At 40.5% G+C, this 20,113-nt stretch overlaps 1 protein-coding gene across 3 annotated transcripts in view; it reads right to left on the reverse strand.

The window, feature by feature from the left end:
* Nucleotides 1–19,874, reverse strand: part of MAPRE3 (microtubule associated protein RP/EB family member 3) — a 1,644,409-nt gene extending 1,624,535 nt beyond the window's left edge. Inside the window, exons 1-2 of one of the 3 annotated variants that reach the window (XM_044062867.1) lie at nt 19,774–19,873; nt 17,102–17,158 (exon numbers count right to left, since the gene is read on the reverse strand). The gene's annotated coding sequence lies outside the window, so the exon portion shown is untranslated. Of the gene's footprint in view, nt 1–17,101; nt 17,159–19,773 lie in introns of all 3 variants that reach the window. The other 2 variants (XM_044062866.1, XM_044062868.1) reach the window with 2 other exon arrangements.
* Between the last annotated feature and the right edge of the window lie 239 nt (nt 19,875–20,113).

A 20,113-nucleotide genomic window follows, 5' to 3' on the forward strand; every position in this document is an offset into this window, starting at 1 on the left:
AGAGATGAAGCGGTAGTGGTGGTAGAGCATGCCAAGTTTCTTGTGTGTTTTTTTGATCATTACATGTAGATGGCTATCAAACTTTAGCTGGTCATCAATGAGGACTCAACAGTTTTGCAGTGGGGACTATTTCGAGAAGTGTGCTATTTTGGCTGGTGATAGAGAAAGAGTCTTTATCTATGATTGTGGTTTTAGAAGGGGTGAATATCATTAATTTGGTCTTGGATGCATTGAGTGCCAGGTGGTTGTTAAGCATCCATTGTTCAGTAGAACAGAAGGCATCCTGCGTTAATTTTGCTAATGAATAGGCTGATGTGGCAGAGCAGATAACTGTAGAGTCGTCAGCGTATTGGATGAGTTTAGCATTAGGGATGGCAAGATAGAAGTCATTTAAGAAAATATTGAATAGGAGGGGTCCTAGAATAGAACCTTGGGGCACACCTGTGGGAGTAGTAAGGAAAGGTGAAATGGTTTTATTCCACTTGACTGCTTGTTGTCTGTTAGTTAGGTAACTGGTGAACCAGTAAAACGCTGAAACAAACCAAAAACTGAATTCAAAAAGTAACAGAAACGATCCAAGCAGAAACCAGATGATGCACAGACTGTTTATTTAACGTAAGCGCTTTCGGTCGAGGTAATACCCCAACCTTCTTCAGACATACACAATTTGACAACCCTCCTGCCTTCTTTAAATATATCCCCTAATTGGATGATATCACCTAATTAAACAATAATTAAATCATTAATTGTATTCACAAGATAGCAGCAATTTTCCCCACATAAACTGACAATACGAATAATGCCAATATTTATATATATATATATATCTGCATATTAATTAACTATATATTAAAACTATGCACTTTACACATAAAAAATATAATAAACTGATATTATACACACACATTTGTAAACTTGTATAAAAGATTGTGTAAAAAATTGTTTATATTTATTTTACACTAACTTATATAATGCAATATTCTACCTGAATGCTAGTGCTAAATGTTTGTCATGGCTCAGCAAAACAAACCGGAGCAAAACAAAAACTGACACAAAAGTTCACCAATGCACAATTTTTTAAAAATACTTCAAGTGAAAATGTTTCACATAAAACATTTTTTAAAAACAAAATATTAAAACATCAGTAGACATTTGTATATATCAAGTGTCTATAAAATATTAATTTATTTACTTGCAAATAAACTATGCATAGTCATCCCAAATGCAAATATTATCATCTGTTTAATGCTTTAATTTTCAGTATGCTTTTTATTGATGCATACTCATTCAATCCTGGAGGAATATGAGCCGACGTTCTAATTTGCCATAATAACTCTTGCTCCTCCAACCAAAGTTGTTTAATAATTTTTTGACCTTTAAAGGGCAATTCTACCTTCAAAAGACTGGTATTGCAATGGGGTCTCCTTGTGGTTGCAGTTTTGCAAACTCTGTCTTAGCACATTGGGAACATCAATACTTGTTTCAAAATAGTTTATACCAACAAAATGTCACTTGGTACAATAGGTACCAAGATGACATGTGCTTCTTTTGGAAAGGGCCAGTGGACTTAATTCCTCAATTTATTGAAAGCCTTTCAAACATGACAAACTTTTTACAATTCACTTACTTAGTTGGAGAGAATTATATGTTTTTTTTAGATGTTAAATTAAGTAAGGACATTCCCAATAACAAGTATAAATCTGAAATATATAGGAAGCCCACACACTCTAACTCCTTTCTACACTTTTCAAGTTGCCATCCTTTTCACCAAAAGAAAAGTGTAGTAAAGGGACAATTTGTGAGGGCCGCAAGGATGGTATCAGATAAACAAGATTTTGTTATTGAATGTGACAATTTAAGCACTAAGTTTTCCATGAGAGGTTACCTAAACTCCTTAATTGAAGAAATCAGGGAGGAGGTGGTCACAAAAAGAGACGTAGGTCACTTTCGACCCCTTCTAGGAGGGGGGACAATGTTAAAAGAAACAGGGTCACTATCTAGGCAAACTTCTGATTTTAATATCAATTTCATCTTTACTTATTGCATTGATTTTAAATACATTAGAGGCATCATAAACAAAAATTGGAATATTATTCTGGAAGACACAGAGTTAGTAAAAGCAATAGGCATTGAACCTAAATTTGTTTATAGGAGAGGAGTGAATTTAAAGAGTTTGGTAGATAAGTCTGGTGCCAAATCAACAATAGCAAATTCTGGTATGTCTAAATGTGGAATGTGCTCTCAATGCATGCACATGATGCCAGGTAATAAAGTATGTATAAAGGGGAAAACCTATGGTATCAATGGCAAATACAATTGTGACAGCAAGAGAGTAATTTATGTAGCACAGTGTGTGAAATGTTGCGCATTCTACATAGGCAAGACAGAAAGGTCATTGAGGAAAAGGGTATACGAGCATATTTATGCCATTGGCAGAAATGATTTAACAAATGCTCTTGCCAGGCATATACGTGATGAACCCGACCATTTCTTTTTATTTTCTGTCATTCAACAAATTAATATAAGTACCAGAGGGGGTCCATGGCAACTTTGGTTGGAGGAGCAAGAGTTATTATGGCAAATTAGAACGTCGGCTCATATTCCTCCAGGATTGAATGAGTATGCATCAATAAAAAGCATACTGAAAATTAAAGCATTAAACAGATGATAATATTTGCATTTGGGCTGACTATGCATAGTTTATTTGCAAGTAAATAAATTAATATTTTATAGACACTTGATATATACAAATGTCTACTGATGTTTTAATATTTTGTTTTTAAAAAATGTTTTATGTGAAACATTTTCACTTGAAGTATTTTTAAAAAATTGTGCATTGGTGAACTTTTGTGTCAGTTTTTGTTTTGCTCCGGTTTGTTTTGCTGAGCCATGACAAACATTTAGCACTAGCATTCAGGTAGAATATTGCATTATATAAGTTAGTGTAAAATAAATATAAACAATGTTTTACACAATCTTTTATACAAGTTTACAAATGTGTGTGTATAATATCAGTTTATTATATTTTTTTATGTGTAAAGTGCATAGTTTTAATATATAGTTAAGTAATATGCAGATATATATATATATATAAATATTGGCATTATTCGTATTGTCAGTTTATGTGGGGAAAATTGCTGCTATCTTGTGAATAGAATTAATGATTTAATTATTGTTTAATTAGGTGATATCATCCAATTAGGGGATATATTTAAAGAAGGCAGGAGGGTTGTCAAATTGTGTATGTCTGAAGAAGGTTGGGGTATTACCTCGACCGAAAGCGCTTACTTTAAATAAACAGTCCGTGCATCATCTGGTTTCTGCTTGGATCGTTTCTGTTACTTTTTGAATAACTGGTGAACCAGTTGATAGTTGAGTGGGAAAGATTTAGTTTGGAGAATTTAGTAAGGACCAGGTTGTGAGAGATGATGTCAAAAGCCTTAGAAAGGTCTAAGAGCAGGGTGGACATAATGTGACCACAGTCTCGGGCCTTGTTGATAGTTTCAAGAAAGGAGAGTAGAGCGGTGGTGGTGCTATGGCCGGGTCGGAAACCGTGCTGGGTAAGAGTTATTTCTTGAGAGACAAGGAAGAAGTTGCAGGTGGATACGTTTTTCGAGAAATTTAGAAACAGGGGATAAGGTAGCAATAGGGCGGACTTTAGAGATGTTATTATTGTTGCCCCCTTTATGAAGTGGGATAATGAAGGCTTTTTTTCCAGAGTTGGGGGACATGACATTCAGAAATTGATCAATTTATTAGTATGCAGATTGGGAGAGCAATGGCTTCTGCTGCTATTTTTAGGAAGTAGGAGGGTATGTCGTCTGGGGTATTAGAATAATATTTCAGTTGTAGAAGTGTTTTTTTTATTGTAGAGACAGGAATGGGGGTCATGAAAAATGGAGGAGGTTGGGAGCTGGAGATGACAGAGGTGGAAGGCATGTGTGGAGGCTGATGTGGGGAAGCTGGGTTATTAGAGAAGGATGATGTTAGTTTGGCTATGGAGTCTATAAAGAAAGAGTTAAATTGGGAAACTAGTTCCAAATGGAAGGCATTTGGGTCACGGCAGGGGTTCTCTTTTTTACCTGGGCTGAGGAGAGAGAAGATTCCATCCCAGAGGTTTTTAGGATTAGAGATATGATTGGTTTGGAGTGTGGAAAAATAGGTTTTGCTATATGAGGTTATAAGTTTCTTTACCTTGTTACGGAGTGTTTTGTATTCATTAAGGGTAGATGTGGTCTTGGTTTTATGGTAGTGTTTCCAAGCTTTATCACGGAGCTTCATGGAGAGTAAGGTGTTCTTAGTTAGCCATGGGACGGGATTGCTTTTTGTACGTTTTGTTTTCCAGGATGCAAAGGAGTCAAGCAAGTTTAAGAAAGTTGTATTAAAGAAGGTAACAGCAATGTCTAGGGGTAGTGTTTTTAGTGGGTTTCAGTTTGTGCTTTGTTGTGATTTGAGAATTCATTGGGGCTAATGTTCTTTAGGTACTGAGTAGAGGTATAGGTATGGGTTAGTTGTGAGGGGAGGGAATGTGATGAGCGAAAGTGGGAAGGTGGTCACCTAGTGGGTCTGGAAAGGTACCACTATTAGCTGTGTAGTGGGGATGTGAAACTAGAATCCAGTCTAGGATACTTCCAGAGAGGAAGTCTTTGGATGGTCTGGCTGTTGAGGAAATCAGTTGAGTGAAATTGTAAAGATTTATATTTAGATGGTTGGTGATTGAACTGTGTCCCAGTTAATGTTGACATCACCCAGGATTACAGTTTCACTGGTAATGTTGGAAGAGAACCAGGAGAGAATGTTTTCAAGGATTTAGACATTGTCTCCTGGGGGGATACAAAGGGTGACAATACAGATGGATTTGTGCTTATTAATCTGCAGAAGGACTAGGAGTAATTCAACGTTACCAAATTTGGGAATAGGTTTGGAGTAGGGGGTAACTAGGAGGGATGAGGTGTAGAGGAGAGCAACACCTCCCCCTTTTTTGTGTGTTCTCTCATTTCTAATAATATAGTAGTTGGGTGGTATTAATTCTGAGTCTTTTATATGGGGCTTCAGCCAAGTCTCAGAGATGGAGAGAATATCTGGTTTATTGTGGATAAGCCAGGCATGGAGGTTGGGGATTTTATTACAAATGCTCTGAGCATCTACAGCTGAGAAATGGAGGGACTTACTGTGTGAATGGGGTGGGTCAGATGGGGAGTTTGTTGTTTGGGGGGGATGAGCCAGGGTTTGGGTGTATGTTGCTAGAGAGAAGGAGAGAGATAAGTTGACAAATATGGGAGAGAAGGTAATTAAGTTGCTTAGTATTAAGTTTGTGGGTAGTAAGTTTTATTGAGTTAGAGCTGGTATAGAAGGGTGTGGTGTTTCTATGGTTAGGTAAAAGTTTATAGGGGAAGAGAAAAGTATTGTTCATGGAGTAGAGACTGGGGGAAATGCAGATCAGTGAGTGTGTGTGTCGTATAAGGGCTGAGGAAGTAGAATGGGATGAGGAAGAGTGATTAGCATAGACAGGTCTAGTGAGGTGGGCTATGAAGGACAAGGTCATAAAACCTAATATTACAGCTAGAAATGTGGTAGGTTTGGTAGACATGGTGTGGTATTTTGGATATTTAGTTGAAGGTAGACTTAGACTGTAAAGGTAACAGGGGTGAGATGTGTGAGAAAGGTAATATTTAGTGGTGAGAAGGTGGGGGAATAAAGTGTATGTGATGGTGTGGAGGAGGTAGATTGAGTATGGGTTGGGTTGGGTAAGCTGATTGGGTATGGGATGATGTGGGTATGGTATGGGAGGCAGTGGGAGGGGTAAGTAAAGTATAAGAGTATAGGTGCTGGGTGTGGGTGGAATATGGGGGTAGGGTAGGGGGAGTGGAGTGAGCCCGCAGGGCGAACGGAGCAGGTAGAACCAAGATGGGGAAATGAGCAGCCAAAACCAATCAATGACACAGTCGCTTACTTTCACACTGAGCTACTGGGATCCACAGGTAAGTGTAAGATACGGTTTTAGCTGTGGTCAGGAGCTCAGAAGAGGGATAACTCCCTGAAGTTAGCAAAGTCTACAAAACCAGTCGCCAGACAAAAAGTAAAGGGCAAATTACTGAGAGCTCGAGAGCTGTTAGGGTAAAATATGGGGAAATGGTTAGGATTGTAAGGGCTTATACTGCCACCAATTGGCGTTTCCAAAGAAATGCAGTTGCTTCACAATGCAAAAGATGGGAGCGGGGGTTTAAAAAGTACGGCAGTAGTAGCCAGCTAGTGTGCACGTTGCGGTGAAAGTCTAACATACAGTTAAACACTGAATAGTCTGTTATGAGTTATAAAACAAATAAAATCACCTACCCACTAAAGTTTGAAACAAGTATGCAGGAGTAGTGTGCGTCCAGGCAATTCTTCCTTAGTGGCTTACACGAGCTTGGGGGAAGTGCCCGAGTAAAAAAATGCTTAGTAGGACTAAAGTTAGTTGTTTGAGACAAGTATGCAGGAGTAGTGTCTGTCCAGGCAATTCTTCCTTAAGGGACTTTGTACTGCAAGGTGGTTTCCACGAGGTTGGGGGAAGCACTCGAGTAAAAAAGGGCTTAGTAGAACACTAAAGTTAGTTGTTTGAAACAAGTATGCAGGAGTAGTGTCCATCCAGGCAATTCTTCCTTAAGGGACTTTGTATTGCAAGGTGGTTTTCACAAGGTTGGGGGAAGCGCCCGAGTAAAAAAAGGGCTTAGCAGGACTAAAGTTAGTTGATTGAAACAAGTATGCAGGAGTAGTGTCCATCCAGGCAATTCTTCCTTAAGGGATTTTGTATTGCAAGGTGGTTTCCACGAGGTTGGGGGAAGCGCCCAAGTAAAAAAGGGCTTAGTAGGACTAAAGTTAGTTGTTGGAGACAAGTATGCAGGGGTAGTGTCCGTCCAGGCAATTCTTCCTTAAGGGACTTTGTATTGCAAGGTGGTTTCCACGAGGTTGGGGGAAGCGCCCAAGTAAAAAAGGGCTTAGTAGGACACTAAAGTTAGTTGTTTGAAACAAGTATGCAGGAGTAGTGTCTGTCCAGGCAATTCTTCCTTAAGGGACTTTGTACTGCAAGGTGGTTTCCACGAGTTTGGAGGAAGCGCCCGAGTAAAAAAGGGCTTAGTAGGTGGCTACCACACAAGTGGTCATACTGTGGAGCAGGGGTCTACAATAAAGATCAAGCATGAGTGTCGAGGAAGGAAGGAAAGTGGCAATGAAGAGGGAGAGATGTTGACAGTGACCTGATACCGTGAGCCCATGCAGAATATGGGAAAAAGGAAGTTGATGATGATAACAATGATGATTTAACTGGGTGGGGCTTATATATTTCCAGAATCACTCTTAGAGGGTCTTAACTTGAAAACTGGTCCAGCAAATCACATCTCTTATAAACAAATAGTGGAACAATTTCTTCTTCCAAAGCCAAAACAAAATATATAATGAATGATTCGCTAAAACATAACATTCAAACATTCTAATCATGTAGTATAACCTTATAATACACTTATTCTTTTATGCCAAAATAACATTGTTAGTTCATACTAAGAGTACTCAAGGACATCTGTATCAAGTCTGGTTGATGGATGTATATAAAAAAGATGCCATGGGTGGATCCCAAGATTCCTGCAATCACCTTTAGGTTGTGAGAGCAAAAATTGCCTTAACGTTTAGTACCCTCTGATTTATTTCCTTGTACAGATGAAGCCAGACAGCAGTGTAGGCTTGCATGTGTTCCACAATAACTGCCCTATCCCATCATCCTCCCAGACTGGCAGTGCAGTATTGTGACTGCCTGCTACCTGGGTTATATAATTTTAATGTTCAGTGTTACAGTTCTCTGTCACAGCAGCTTTAATTTGGTGGGAAGGCTTAAGTTGAACAATCATCAGCATAATCAGTTTGTGCCACTCTCTTCTAAGCATCTTAAGTAACTTTCAGCAACCCCCCCCCCCCAGAAGCTCGAAAACATCTGTACATAGAAGCACTTATACAGCAGAGAAGCTTTCCTGATGTCCTCAAGGGCAATACATGACCAACACTGAAGTTACAAGAAATAAAAAGGCAATAAAAGAATAACATATTTCTAAACAAAAACAAAAAAAACAATGTACCTTAGCAAATAATTAAGAAGTACAAGATTGTTATTTTTATAAGGAGATGAGGTGCATGTCAAAGAGAGAGGTGGCGAAGGCTAAGGATAAGGTGTATGATGAATTGTATAAAAGGATGGACACTAAGGAGGGAGAAAAGGACCTGGCTAGACAGAGAGACCAAGCTAGTAAAGATGTGCAGCAGGTAAGGGTGATAATAATGAGGGAAACGTACTCACAAGAGAGGAAATTGTGTTGAGCAGATGGAAAGAGTACTTTGAGGGGCTGATGAATGAAGAGAATGAGAGGGAGAGAAGATTGAATGATGTGCGGATAGTGAATCATGAATTGCAGTGGATTAGCAAGGAGGAAGTATGGATAGCTATGAAGAGGATGAAGAACGGAAAGGCTGTTGGTCCAGATGACATACCTGTGGAAGCATGGAGGTGTTTAGGTGAAATGGTAGAAGAGTTTTTAACTAGATTGTTTAATAAAATCTTGGAAAGTGAGAGGATGCCTGAGGAATGAAGAAAAAGTGTTTTGGTACCAATTTTTAAGAATAAGGGTTATGTGCAGAGCTGTAGTAACTACAGAGGGATTAAATTGATCAGTCACAGCATGAAGTTATGGGAAAGAGTAGTGGAAGCTAGGTTAAGAAGGGAGGTGATGATTAGTGATCAGCGGTATGGTTTCATGCCAGGAAAGAGCACTACAGATGTGATGTTTGCTTTGACAGTGTTGATGGAGAAGTACAGAGAATGTCAGAAGGAGTTGCATCGTGTCTTTGTGGATTTAGAGAAAGCATATGACAGGGTGCCTAGAGAGGAGTTGTGGTATTGTATGAGGAAGTCGGGAGTGTCAGAGAAGTATGTAAGAGTGGTACAGGATATGTATGAGGGTAGTGTGACAGCGGTGAGGTCTGCGGTGGGAGTGACGGATGCATTTAAAGTGGAGGTGGGATTACATCAAGGTTCAGCTCTGAGCCCTTTCTTATTTGTAATGGTGATGGACGGGTTGACAGACGAGATCAGACAGGAGTCCCTGTGGTCTATGATGTTTGCAGATGATATTGTGATCTGTAGTGAGAGTAGGGAACAGGTGGAGGAGACCCTGGAGAGGTGGAGATATGCTCTAGAGAGAAGAGGAATGAGGGTCAGCAGGACTAAGACAGAATATGTGTGTGTGAATGAGAGGGAGGATAGAGGAATGGTGAGGATGCAGGGAGGAGAGGTGGCGAAGGTGGATTAGTTTAAATACTTGGGATCGACAGTTCAGAGTAATGGTGGAGTGTGGAAGAGAGGTGAAGAACAGAGTACAGGCAGGATGGAGTGGGTGCAGAAGAGTGTCAGGAGTGATTTGTGACAGACGAGTACCAGTAAGAGTGAAAGGGAAGGTCTACAAGAGGGTAGTGAGACCAGCTATGTTATATGGGTTGGAGACAGTGGCATTGACAAAAAGGCAGGAGTCAGAGCTTGACGTGGCAGAGTTGAAGATGTTAAGATTTGCACTGGGTGTGAAGAGGATGGACAGGATTAGGAATAAGTATATTAGAGGGTCAGCCCAGGTTGGAAGGTTTGGAGACAAAGCCAGAGAGGCAAGATTACGTTGGTTTGGACATGTGCTGAGGAGGGATGCAGTGTATATTGGGAAAAAGATGCTAAGGATGAAGCTGCCAGGTAACAGCAAAAGAGGAAGGCCTAAGATAAGGCTTATGGATGTGGTGAGAGAGGACATGCGCTGTTGGTTGTGACAGAGCAAGATGCAGTGGACAGGAAGAAATGGAAACAGTTGATCTGCTGTGGCGACCCCTGACGGGAACAGCTGAAAGAAGAAGAAGATTAGGGAATACTTTACTTTTCACACCAGCCTTTCATTTCTGAAGGAAATAGGAAGATTAAGGGGGCACCAGTCTCCTTTGGCCTGTATTAACAACAATCTATTTTTAAAGTACTTCATGCCACAGTGTACATCTGTTATCAGATTTTTTTATTTCTGGTAAGAGTTTGGGCATGGCGAAGAGCTATAGCTACAGCAGACACAGGGAAAAGGTCAATGGGATGGGATGTGCTACAACATAATTATTCCTTTAACACTTTTTTTTTTAAATTAAGGTAGATAATTTCACAGCACAACAAACCAGAGTCCCATACCACAAATAATAACATGCTTCTCAAGATAAATACATTCCAAATGCAAATTTTCTAGAAAACATGTAAACCCTAACATTTATATGGAAGGCTGAGCAATAGCCATGATAATGAAGTTTACTCAATAGTATTTTACAGGCACTATGCAACCAGTGACTGGGCCAGCAGCAGTGAGAAACTGTGATAAGGCTTTGATGCCAACACTTTTCTACTTTAGGAATGTGGATTCTAAAAGGAACTGCGCCTGGGAAAGACCCTCCCCACATATAACAGGAAATAAATGTGTTACATGAGGTGGATGTTGTTAAGGGCCATACTTATACTGGGTAAGAGTATAAGAAACATAAGAAAAGAAAGGAAAAAAAGAAATAATATCAAGGAAATGCTAAAATTTAATAGGCTTATTTAACCAAATGCAGACAATTCCTGTAGTCAACAATACTACATTACAGCAGGCCAGTATCTAAAGTACTTCAAAATAATCCATGTATGAGGATGGCCTTACAACTAACACAGGGCATTACAGATCTATAAGATTTTCATGCCTTATATGCAAAGCCATGGAACATATTATAACTGATGTCATAAACTCAATATCAAGAATCTTATTAGACTTGAAGCCCAACAGCCTGGCTTTGTAAAGCCTAGATTCTGTCTACTGAATCTGGTACACTTCTTCAAAAAGGTTATACAGACAGTAGCCATGCAGCATACATGACATATCCTGCCATGGCCAAAACCATTTTCCATGCTGACATCATACAGAAACTAAATGTTTTAAAAATCAAGTCATATGTAGTAAGATGGTAAGCAAACTGTCTGAAAGACAGAACCCACATGATGCAAGTTGCAGTGCCTCATCAGAAATGATGACAGTGATCAGTGGTGTCCCTCAGGGCTTGGTGCTGAAACCTTTCCTTTCGGGCATTTACTTAGGTTCATAGGTAGGTACTAGGCTACTGGCCCTAGGGCCTACACAAACCTAGTCATAAAGGTACCCTGGCTTTTGCCACCCAAGAAAATTATTTTCCTGTGCCCCTGTCAAGCAGAAACACAGAAGTGATCCCCAGGGTGAATTTCCTATTACCCATCCAATCATCAAGATTGTTCTTGAAGAGTGTTAATGAGGAGCTCTGTTTGGCATAGATAGGTAGTCTGTTCCAGAGTATGGGAAGTCTCTGGGACAGGAATCTATCCCTCCAGCATGTTCTGTTTACTGTGGTGACAAGGTTTAGGTCCCTAAAGCGTGTAGCTCGGAGGGATTGGGATTTCTTTAAGTGGAGTACGTCCAACAGCTCTGGGTTTGGCATAGCTTTGTATGTTAGGCAGAGATCGCCTCTGAGTAAGGCGATATGCGACGGAGTAAAGCTGGAGTTTTTTTAGACGGTCTTCGTAAGGCCCTTGACTTCTCAGATCTTCAAACAGACAACCAAGACCTCTGGCTAACAAAGTCTGCAGATGACTGCAAAGTGGAGACTGTTAAGTCATTCTCTACTACCCAAACCCTCCAGAATGATCTTGCCCTAGTAAACTCCTGGTGTACTAAACATGCTCAAAAAGTGTAATATTGTCACTTCTGGTAGACAACCCCTCCACTAATCTGCATTAACAACACACAACTACCAAATGAAAATGTAGTCAAGGACCTAGGAACTTAAGATTGATAATTCCCTCTCTTTCAACAACCATGTGACAATGGTTGTCAAGAAATAATTTTATTTATCAACTAATTTCCTAAAGAATATCATCAAGGTCTAAATAGGCAATCACTCCCTTACACTCACCATTAATCAAATCAGTTATCGATACATTTTTCGAGAAGTTTAGAAATAGGGGATAAGATAGCAAGAGGGCAGACGTTAGAGATGTTATTATTGTTGCCCCCTTTATGAAGTGGGATAATGAAGGCTTTTTTCCATTGCTGGGGGACATAACATTCAGAAATTGATCAATTTGTTAGTATGCAGATTGGGAGAGCAATGGCTTCTGCTGCTATTTTTAGGAAGTAGGAGGGTATGTCGTCTGGGGCATTTACAGCTGAGAAATGGAGGGACTTACTGGGTGAGTGGGGTGGGTCAGATGGGGAGTTTTGGTTGTTTGGGGGGGGGGGTGAGCCAGGGTTTGGGTGTACCACCAAAACCACTAGAGCAAGCGACTTAAACCTTAGCACGGATATAAATAGGACGTGCTGGAGGGATAGATTTATCACTCAGAGACTCCCTATGCTGTGGAATAAAATCCCGGTCCATGTGAGGCAGAGCACCTCGCTGACTCTGTTCAAGAGAAATCTAGACCTGTGGATGGGAGATCGTAGGTTTACCCCGGGAATCATCTCTGGGTCACTGCTGGACAGAGGCACAACAAACTAATGGGCACAGTATTTTTTCATATAAGGGGTGGCGTAAGCCACAATAATTTGGGCTAGGCTTATAAATGCCTTAGGGCAGATAGCCTAGTATAAACCTATGAACCTATGAACCTATGTCTCTAGAGAGAAGGAGAGAGATAAGTTGACAAATATGGGAGAGAAGGTAATTAAGGTGGAGGTGGGATTACATCAAGGTTCAGCTCTGAGCCCTTTCTTATTTGTAATGGTGATGGACAGGTTGACAGACGAGATCAGACAGGAGTCCCAGTGAACTATGATGTTTGCACATGACATTGTGATCTGTAGTGAGAGTAGGGAACAGGTGGAGGAGACCCTGGAGAGGTGGAGATATGCTCTAGAGAGAAGAGGAATGACGGTCAGCAGGACTAAGACAGAATATGTGTGTGTGAATGAGAGGGAGGATAGAGGAATGATGAGGATGCAGGGAGGAGAGGTGGCGAAGGTGGATGAGTTTAAATACTTGGGATCAACAGTTCAGAGTAATGGTGAGTGTGGAAGAGAAGTGAAGAACAGAGTACAGGCAGGATGGAGTGGGTGGGGAAGAGTGTCAGGAGTGATTTGTGACAGACGAGTACTAGTAAGAGTGAAAGGGAAGGTCTACAAGAGGGTGGTGAGACCAGCTATGTTATATGGGTTGGAAACAGTAGCACTGACAAAAAGGCAGGAGTCAGAGCTTGACGTGGCACAGTTGAGGATGTTAAGATTTGCACTGGGTGTGACAAGGATGGACAGGATTAGGAATAAGTATATTAGAGGGTCAGCCCAGGCGACCCCTAACCAGGAAAAGCCGAAAGACACAAATAAAGAGGGTCAGCCCAGGTTGGAAGGTTTGGAGACAAAGCCAGAGAGGCAAGATTATGTTGGTTTGGACTGTGCTGAGGAGGGATGCAGAGTACATTGGGAAAAAGATGCTAAGGATGAAGCTGCCAGGTAACAGCAAAAGAGGAAGGCCTGAGATAAGGCTTATGGATGTGGTGAGAGAGGACATGCAGGTGGTTGGTGTGACAAGATGCAGAGGACAGGAAGAAATGGTAACAGTTGATCTGCTGTGGCGACCCATGACGGGAGCAGCCGAAAGAAGAAGAAGATTAGGGAATACTTTACTTTTCACACCAGCCTTTCATTTTTGAAAAAAATAGGGAGATTAAGGGGGCACCAGCCTCCTTTGGCCTGTATTAACAACAATCTATTTTTAAAGTACTTCATGCCACAGTGTACATCTGTTATCAGATTTTTTATTTCTGGTAAGAGTTTGGGCACAACGAAGAACTATAGCTACAGCAGACACAGGAAAAAAGTCAATGGGATGGGATGTGCTACAACATAATTATTCCTTTGACACTTTTTTTTTTTTTTTTTTTTTAATTAAGGTAGATAATTTCACAGCACAACAAACCAGAGTCCCATACCACAAATAATAACATGCTTCTCAAGATAAATACATTCCAAATGCAAATTTTCTAGAAAACATGTAAACCCTAACATTTATATGGAAGGGTGAGCAATAGCCATGGTAATGAAGTTTACTCAATAGTATTTTACAGGCACTATGCAAACTGTGACTGGGCCAGCAGCAGTGAGAATGTGATAAGGCTTTGATGCCAACACTTTTCTACTTTAGGAATGTGGATTCTAAAAGGAACTGCACTTGGGAAAGACCCTCCCCACATATATCAGGAAAGAAATGTGTTACATGAGGTGGGTGTTGTTAAGAGCCATACTTATACTGGGTAAGAGTATAAGAAACATAAGAAAAGAAAGGAAAAAAAGAAGTAATATCAAGGAAATGCTAAAATTTAATAGGCCTCTTTAACCAAATGCAGACAATTCCTGTAGTCAACAATACAACATTACAGCAGGCCAGTATCTAAAGTACTTCAAAATAATCCATGTATGAGGATGGCCTTACAACTAACATAGGGCATTACAGATCTATAAGATTTTCATGCCTTATATGCAAAGCCATGGAACATATTATAACTGATGTCATAAACTCAATATCAAGAATCTTATTAGACTTTAAGCCCAACAGCCTGGCTTTGTAAAGCCTAGATTCTGTCTACTGAATCTGGTACACTTCTTTAAAAAGGTTAAACAGACAGTAGCCATGCAGCATACATGACATATCCTGCCATGGCCAAAACCATTTTCTATGCTGACATCATACAGAAACTAAATGTTTTAAAAATCAAGTCATATGTAGTAAGATGGTAAGCAAACTGTCTGAAAGACAGAACCCACATGATGCAAGTTGCAGCGCTTCATCAGAAATGATGACAGTGATCAGTGGTGTCCCTCAGGGCTTGGTGCTGAAACCTTTCCTTTCGGGCATTTACTTCTCAGATCTTCAAACAGACAACCAAGACCTCTGGCTAACAAAGTCTGCAGATGACTGCAAAGTGGAGACTGTTAAGTCATTTTCTAATACCCCAAGCCCTCCAGAATGATCTTGCCCTAGTAAACTTTTGGTGTACTAAACATGCTCAAAAAGTGTAATATTGTCACTTCTGGTAGACAACCCCTCCACTAATCTGCATTAACAACACACCACTACCAAATGAAAATGTAGTCAAGGACCTATGAATTTAAGATTGATAATTCCCTCTCTTTCAACAACCATGTGACAATGGTTGTTAAGAAATAATTTTATTTATCAGCTAATTGCCAAAATAATATCATCAAGGTCTAAATAGGCAATCACTCCCTTACACTCACCATTAATCAAACCAGTTATCGAGTACAGTGCCCCCTTCAAGATGTATCTCACTACTAAATATATCAAACAACTCAAAAGATTTCAAAGGGTCCCACCCAAAAAGATGAAAGGCCTAAAGTCCCTGACCTATTAAGATAGACTGAAAGCTTTACCCCTTTTATTTAGTGCCTTATAGACTCGTGAGGGGAGATCTCTGTCTTGATTACCACATAATTAGAGACCTGTTTGTCCTGGACTTCCTGTATCTCCAAACGTCCAGTGTTATTACGAATACTAGAACCAGCAACCTAAATCTTCACCAACACATAAATAAAATAACAGGGTGAAGGGACAGATTTATAACCCAGTGTCTCCCAAACTATTGAAATAAACTTCCCCTGCATGTTAACCAGTATGACTCACAGTCTTTCCCTGCCCATAGGTTCATAGGTTGGTACTAGGCTATCGGCCCTAGGGCCTATACAAGCCTAGCCATAACAATTGCCTGGATATTTCTTTCCACAACATTTACTTCCCTGGACCCCTGTCTAGCAGGGCGACTGACATGATCCCCGTGGTGAATTTCCTATCTCCCTTCCAATCGTCAAGGTTCCTTTTGAAGAGGGCCAAGGGGGTGCTCTGCTTGACATGTATGGGCAGTCTATTCCAGAGTATGGGGAGTCTCTGGGTCAGGAACTATCCCTCCAGCATGTTTTGTTCATTGTGATCACAAGGTTTAGATCCCCGGAGCGTGTGGCTTTGAGGAATTGGGATTTCTTTAAGTGGAGCATGTCCAACAGCTCAGGGTTTGACATTGCCTTGTATGTTAAGCAGAGATCACCTCTGAGTAGAGGATATGCCACAGAGTATAGCTGGAGTTTTTTTAGATGGTCAGCATATGGCATCTGCTTTAAGCTTGTGATTCTTTTAGTGAGGTATTTCTGCGGCCTTTCCAGCTGTTGCAGATGTCTTGTGAGGTACATACCAAATGGGGCGTTATACTCTATAATGGGTCTAATGAGGGATGAGTACAGTGGGACAATGACTTCCTTTTTTCTGGATGAAAATCTCTTAGTGATGAGGTGTGCCACATAGAAGGATTTCCTGACTGTTGTGGTGATGTGGTTATCGAAGGTGAGACCACTGTCCACGTGTGTCCCTAAGTCTCTCATCACACTTTCGATGTTTAGTGTATTGCCACCTATGTGGTAATTCATGGGTATATGTTTTTTTCCAAAGGGGAAAACTATACATTTCTTGGCATTAAAGCTTGAGCCCATGGCTCTGGCACCAAGCATCTGTTTCTGTAAGGCCCTTCTGTAGAATATCCACATAATTTGGGGATTCAATAATGGCTCCCAGTTTGCAGTCATCTGTGAATTTTGTTAGCCAGAGTCCCTTAGTATTGGTCTGTACTTCAGAAAAGTAGATGTCAAACAAGAGCGGTCCCAGGACTGAACCCTGAGGTACTCCACTTGTCACTTGTCTGGAGCTGGAGTTGGAGTCGGCTACTTTTACAGTGTGGGTTCTGTCAGTAAGCCAGTTGACAACCCATCGAATGACGTAGGGATTTATGTCCAGCTTAGTAAGTTTATCTATGATTCCAGAGTGGGGGATGGTGTCAAAGGCCTTGGCGAGGTCCAGATAGGCTCTGTGGACCACCTTACCCTCGTCCACAGCTCTGGAGACTGATTCAAAGAAGTCAATCAGGTTCAGGAGACAAGATCGGCCCTTCACAAACCCAAACTGAGTGGGGTCCAGTGTTTGAAGGTCACTTACTTCTTACCTGGATGACTGGATGGGTGTCCACAAATTTACTCTGGGACTGACTGGTATAGCCCTCCTAGAAAAAGGAAATGTGATAAAGCTCATTGATTCCACAGCCTTAGGATATATATGAATCCATATATTTTTCTAGAAAAAAATGCAAGCCTCAAAAATTATACAATAGTCTGCAAAATGCTTATGCTAATGACCTTAACTCAGTAGTATTCTATTATGTAAACATCTACTCCCATCCTTTCTACTTTTGAAAGGACTTAAATCCACTTCACAAAAGTCCCTGCTATGTATGTATGTACATACATTTATACATATACATGTGCGAACATATGCATGTCTGCATATAAATATATAGGAAATTCACCCAGGGGATCATGTCAGTCGCCCTGCTAGACAGGGGCCCAGAGAAGTAAATATTGTGGGAAGAAATATCCAGGGAATTGTTATGGCTAGGCTTGCATAGGCCCTAGGGCTGATAGCCTAGTACCAACCTATGAACCTATACGTGTGTGTGTCTGTGTGTATCATTACATATTGATTTTAATATATACAAATACATACACTGGACTCATCACATTAGATTTACATTATTTGCCTACTTCTTATATAACCACATATGTAGACTCAAAACCTAAATGCTATGTGATATAAGTAAATATAACTCCTAATTTTAAACATGTGTTGAAACACTCGCACGTGCTCATATATTTTCTCTTTATCGCTGCTTATGGACTAAATCTCATCAAAACCACTTTTACCCCACTCATGTTTTAATGTTGAGTTTTTTCACACAAAGGAATATAATAACAGGGACTACTGAATTATAAATACAAATATTTAAAGTCAAATAAACAATCTAAAGGTGTAACAATGCTGCCGAAATGCGCTTAAAATATACAGCCTTAAGAAATACGGGACTCTGGACAACGTCTGCAGAATTATTAGGGAAAACTGCAGGCGTACTTATTGGAATACAAAAGTAGAGGAATTTATAAACAATCAAATGGCTGCTAAACATGCTTTTTCAAATACTTTTCACAACTAAATCAGTACATGTATTTAAAGATAAATATACACAAGCTACCTGTGACTAAGCAACTTCGACTGCCAATGCTAGTCACCTTACGAAACTTTAGACAGAACATTTTATCACTGCGCAACTTGCATTGTGCAAAACCGATATTAGCCGTGACTCAGTATTGTCTGTAGATGTAACTAAAGCACTGCAGGGCCAGATTAGAAAACACACACTTACTACACTAAATTAACAAAAAGTGTACAGAAAATGCACCGTGGTTACCGTTTGCACTCTGCTAAACAAGGAACTGATAAACCGATTTTTGACAACAGCACAGGGCTGCTGGTAGTTACTAGGAACGCAGCAGACGGTAAAACACTGAAGTTACGCTGTATGGTTGCCTATGACAACCCCCCCCCCCACACACACACACACACACACACTCACAAGCACAATCCGCGTGCATCAAATTCGTTAAACAGATTCACACCACTAGTACAAAAGTAACCGTGGATATTCAGTAAGAAAAACATTCTCGCTCGACTACAGAAATGGGATAAGACAAGACAGCGTGACTATAGTAGTTATACACATTGGAACAGAAGCACAGGAGATGCGACAGACTATAAAACATGGCTCTTTTTTCCTGCACCGTCACATTTCCCAGACAAGTGCCAGTGAACTGTCATACCATAAACAGTCACACAGTCAGCAAACTGTACGACTCATATAAAGCAATAACTGAATTATTAAATGCAAGTCAACCATTCTCGTCAGTGCCTACTGAAACCTAGTGGTGACAATTTTTTTTATGCGAAAAAACAGTTAGCCGTCGCTGTTTATCAGGACCAAGCGTGGGTGCTGACAGACTATCTGCAAGTTGCTTATCGACGTAACCAGTTATCCAGTGATGATAATGCTATTTTTATAGGGCCGGGTTCTTTGGAGCCATAGCCCGAACCATCTCTGCTGCTATACCTTAGCATGTTGGGGGGCGGTGCTATCAAACTTGGTTATCTATCTTCCCTACGTCTCAATATTTATGAAGCTTCAAAATCAAACTGGACCCACGCTTGGCAATGCCACTACCATATACAACTCAATAAAATAATATATGCATATATACTTTTACTGCATGTTTCTCCTATTAAAGAGTAGTGCGGACTTAAAAAGTAGTGCAGTGAATGACCTGTTACAGAAGAACCGGACCTGTTACAGAACCGTGGTAATTAAACAGGTTACAGGATTATTCTAGTAAACTATTCTACGTGCTCACAACTGGACCTAAGCTAAACATACACAGAAAATACTGGACGGCCTTTAATTTCAGGTCACTTTACATTCATATTCTGTGACTAAACTGGAGAAACCCATACACCATAAATTAAAACGTGGAGATAATATAACAGGGCATACGCATTGCCAGCTTTGCATTTATCTATTACTCCAGATGACCCCCTCTACAGGCCTGATTTGAAATGTCACCACCGTTTTCCCCAACCAAATGACAGACACACTGACAGAATTAGGGGAGATGACAGACAGTACTGGCAACATCATTACTAAACTTGACCAGGGCTGTATTAAACTATGCCTTGTCTGTTGCTATGGTTATGACAGTCACGCTAACATATGGGCCCCAAGCCGGGAGACCTTACCCAGAGTGTCAGTCCGTAGATGTCGCTCCTAACGCCGCCTCGCTGCCGTTCCTACTAGCGTCTCCAACAAGCCACTATCTGCGGTTCTACGGCATTGAGCATGCGCGTTAGACAAGACGGCACTAGGTCTAGAAGTCTAAGAGGTGGGGGTATCAGAGCTTATAACTGCGCCATCAATAAAGCAGGGAGAGAATGGTAAAGTGTAAGAGTGTCAGTGTTTTGTATCCCGTAAAAGGGGGTGGGGGTATGAACTCTTGTTTTTTTTTTCCCGGAGATAAAACACATATTATATTGACTAGTCACTGCCTATAGTGGCAGTCAGGTCAAGGTAGCAACACAG

Source organism: Protopterus annectens, chromosome 2.part1 (assembly GCF_019279795.1).
Source record: "Protopterus annectens isolate FY-2018-M chromosome 2.part1, PAN1.0, whole genome shotgun sequence".
NCBI classification, from domain to species: Eukaryota; Metazoa; Chordata; order Ceratodontiformes; family Protopteridae; genus Protopterus; species Protopterus annectens.